Source organism: Astatotilapia calliptera, chromosome 5 (genome assembly GCF_900246225.1).
Source record: "Astatotilapia calliptera chromosome 5, fAstCal1.2, whole genome shotgun sequence".
NCBI lineage: Eukaryota > Metazoa > Chordata > Actinopteri > Cichliformes > Cichlidae > Astatotilapia > Astatotilapia calliptera.
Window position 1 is genome coordinate 35,776,820 of NC_039306.1, and position 4,328 is coordinate 35,781,147.

Consider the following 4,328-nt stretch of genomic DNA (forward strand, 5'->3'; position numbering starts at 1 on the left):
GAGCTGAGGTTTGTTTGTTTGTTTTTTGCTTTTGTTTTGTAAAATTTTAATTTTTTGCTTCCCAAAGTGCAGAATATAGGGGTGGAAAACGAAAATACATTTATTTGCGTCCCTACAATAACTCAATTAGCGAGCGCTTAATTAGAGAAACTAAACATTCAACCTTTTCTTCAGTAATCATGAAGTCTTATTTAAAGAGTTCAGTTAAAGAGTTCCCTCTTTAATTGACACTCCAAATTCATCAGTGCTGACATTATCAAACATTACGAGGTAACACAATGTGGTTCTGTTACAGAAGAGGAAGAGTTACTGAAAATAGGCACTAAAGTCCCTTATATATAGCTTCAATCTATCATTCATTATTTGGTTACAACATTTTAATCAAATTCACTATATTATCTGGAGTGATAGCTGGGGGATTAGGCTCAGCTGAAACAAACAAATGGGGGGGGAATGCATTAAACTTACTACCGTAACAAGATTCTGCTGATATTTGCTGATAAATTCGAACACTTCTTGTTTAAATATGGTCACTTATTGCATCAAATTACAACAAATTGACATGAAACGTGGTCTTCAATGAAAATACAACTGGCACTTTTGTTTGATAAAAAAAGTGGATCACATATTGTTGCAGTGATTAGTACTCTTGTCTCACAACAAGAAGGTTGCAAAGACGTGCATGATCTGTTAACTGGTGACTGGCAGTAGGTGTGGATGTGAGAGTGAATGGTTGTGTGTGTTGGCTCTGTCATAGACTGGACAATGTTAACAAGGGGGGGGCTTTTATTTTGAAGGGCTTTATATTTTGATATTATCGAGCAGGTCATGTGCTGTCTGTTTGTACTTTGTTCCATCTGAAACTGCAGTCTATTTTAACCCTTATTCAAAGCTTCCAGTACACAACATAAAAAATCCTTGGCAAATTTTCCAGTGCCTGATGCATAACATGGTGTTGTCAGTAAACAAAAGGTCCTGAATGATGTGGATAACATTTTTAGAAAAAGATTTTTCCCTCCAGTGTGACTAGTGCAGGTCCGTGTCTACAGAAACACTGCCAGCAGCGAGCATTCATTATAGATAACAAATAACAAACTAGACAGGTGTCTAGCTATGTGGAGTAATAAACTTCAGCCCATATAACTTAGACAGATTTCTGACTCCACTTAGATTTTTGCTGTCTTTTTCTAAATCGTTTTTTTAGCTGCACTGTGCTTGATGATGTACCGAGTATGTAAATCTGTTTTGCTTTGTTTACATGATCTCTGTAAATATAATGTAATTTTTTAGTCTTACTGACTAAAGCATTTTTTGCTGCAAGTGACATTTTAACTATATTTTCATACAATGTTTTATTCACCAAGCACGTTATCTACCGCCAATCGATGGTCAACTTAGAATTACCAGGTAACCTAACATGCATTTCTTTGGAATGGAGTAACTGGAGGACACCCATGCAGGCACAGGGAAAACATGACAGGGAAAGGCCCTGTAACGTACGTGTGTGTGTGTGTGTGTGTGTGTGTGTGTGTGTGTGTGTGTGTGTGTGTGTGTGTGTGTGTGTGTGTGTGTGTGTGTGTGTGTGTGTGTGTGTGTGTGTCCTTTAATGTCCACTTGAGCTAGCTGCCAAAGCAAATTAATTCCAATAGATTGCCCTTTACTACATTTATTACTGATAAAGCTTAAAGGGGCATTGCCACACTGATTGTAGCTGCCTGCTCAGCCTCACCTCTGCTAATTCAAGTTATTGAACTATACTTCTCAACTGCATTGGTGCCTTTTGGAGCACAAATATATTCATCTGACAAATAACGTGGCTTAAAAATAATGTATTTTTGTTTAAACCCTACAGTCAAGCCCCCTTGAATTACCAGAAAACTTAGTCTGTGGCTTTCTTATCCAAATAGGGTACAGACTGTAAAAAGAAGAAGAAGTATGGTAGGAGCCCAAATGCTAACATGATCAAAGTGCTTTGAGATATTTTCTTTAATGATACCATACATTTCTGTTCTAGTCACATCTTGGAGTCTATGTTACCCAGATTGTTTCTCATCCTCCATTGATTAAGTAGGATTTGTTGTGCTGATAGTGACTTATGTATCTTGGAGTTTGTAGCCTGCAGCAGAGATAAGAAGCACTAGCCTACCATGGTCAGAGGTTGTTTCTACCCAAATGACACTGACTAAAAGAACATAATTTAAGTGACATTGTTTAGACTTCACAGTTTCCTGTGGTGGAACTAAACGTTGTATACAAGTTCTTTTGCACACAGACAGTATGCAGAGTAGGACAGGGCATTTATACTTCACGGGGTGACGTTGGGGTGCCTTTTCAGAGCATGACTGAATGCACCCGTTTCTGAACAGCAGTTCTTGCAACAGACAGCATGAAGAATGCACTTCAAAAGACATTCCTGGAATTAAGAATTGAACCCAGCTGAGCTGACACAGTCTGTGTAGTTTATCTTATACCTGAATCCTCATGGCAGTTACGTTGGCATGATCTGTCTCTTTAGTCTTAGAACTGCTTTGTTCTTCAGGGGACATGATACTGTGGTGACATTAATCTATGTGGAAGATTGTAAAAGTCAAATCCAGCAGTCAGTTTTAGCCAGACAGGCAATGACCACTTGATGTGCAGATATGAAGGCAAATGTAATCGGCCCACTTTCATACACTGCATGAGCCATGTTTTAATCAACAGTTTTCCTTATGCTCTATTTAATGTTCTGCTTAATAAAATTAATAAACTAGTCAAACCTTATTATCTAAAGTCATATTATGAAGAAATTTAAGTTATACCATTAATACCAGTTTTTCCCAGTCTATCAGCATCTGGCCAGGTGTTGAGTTCATCTGTGTTTTCTCTATTCTTTAAGGTGGAGAGCTGGGCAGGTCCATGTTCCACCCTTGGTACAAGCTGCACTTTCTGGGCTTGACTTTCACACATGCTGTGTACATATATACATTGTGGCTGTATATCTTCCATTCTCTCACAGTTGGTTTGTCCACAGTGGTGGTAACTTGGCTCTCTCAAGTCTAGAGTTAGTTTTTTTGTGCTTTCTCTTGTAACCCAGTCTCCCAGTTCCTTGCCTGAAGTCTGATTCCCACCCTTTAGAAAATCAACCTGTGTTCCCTTAAGGATTCAAGGGTTCACAACTAGAAATACACTTTCATCACTCTCACAGTCCAACACTCCCTGTGGATTCAAGGCTCTACCTGCCACATAACGCCCCTGCCTGCTCTCCATTGATTCCCAGCCACTCACCTCAGATCTCTACCTGCCCACCGGCACCTCTCTCAAGCTCTGTTCATCTGCACCACAAGTAAGAACACAGTTTGCCAACTCTCTCAGCTGTTGCAATTCTCTGAATCAGTCCAGCCATGTCTAACAGTTGCCCCTTCTCTACAAACACCACCTGAGTTCACCTGTAGTGCCCTTCTCTCTTTTTCTTACCACTTGTAAATAAACCTTGAAACACTCAGTTGTGATCACTGTCTCCTCCAAGCTGAAAGTTAACTCTGACGGTCATTAATGCCCACATAACCTTTGCGTCAGTGGTGGAATCCACAAACATCCATTTGGTAACACTCCCAAAAAGCTGATTCTGTTCATCTGGACGTAGCGTTTAGATGTCTAGTCACACCTACAGGCCAGTGGACAGTCTTTCAATAATGAGGATGTACACATCCTGGAGAGGGAGGAACGCTGGCGGGGAATCAAGAAAAGGGAAAGACCATCTCTGAATTGAGAAGGGGGCCTAAGAGTATATCTTTCACCATCTTACAATGCTGTGATTGCAGCCATTCCCCAACTCTCTGTGAATGGTACTCATGGCCATTGATCAAAGACCATTGATCAATGATCAGTGGTCAACGGTCACTCACATCACTCACTTGGATGAGTGACGAAACGTTTCTCCCAGATGAACAAAAAAAACTTTTGGGATTTCCATGATTGAGCATGCATCAAGACATTTGGTAACAGTGTTGGTAAATTTTGTATTTTGCAATTCAGTTATTTGTTTTTACCACTCTGTTGCATCTTGGATAGCTATTTTGAACAGTCATGTTGTCAGGATCCGGAGTCTGCGACTCTGTGTTTATGTTATTATTATTCTGTGGTTTTGGTTATTTTGGGGTTCTTGTACATTCTCTGTTCACGTTTTATGTTCCTATGTTCTGTGTTCCCCAGTCTGTGTGAAGTCTGTATGTTGTGTCATTGCGAGTATGTGTTTCCTGTTTTATTGTGAAGGTCTGCGTCTTATGTGAGTGTTTTCAGTTTGCCTCCCTTGTCTCGTCACGTTAATCACTCCCAGCTGTGTTCCC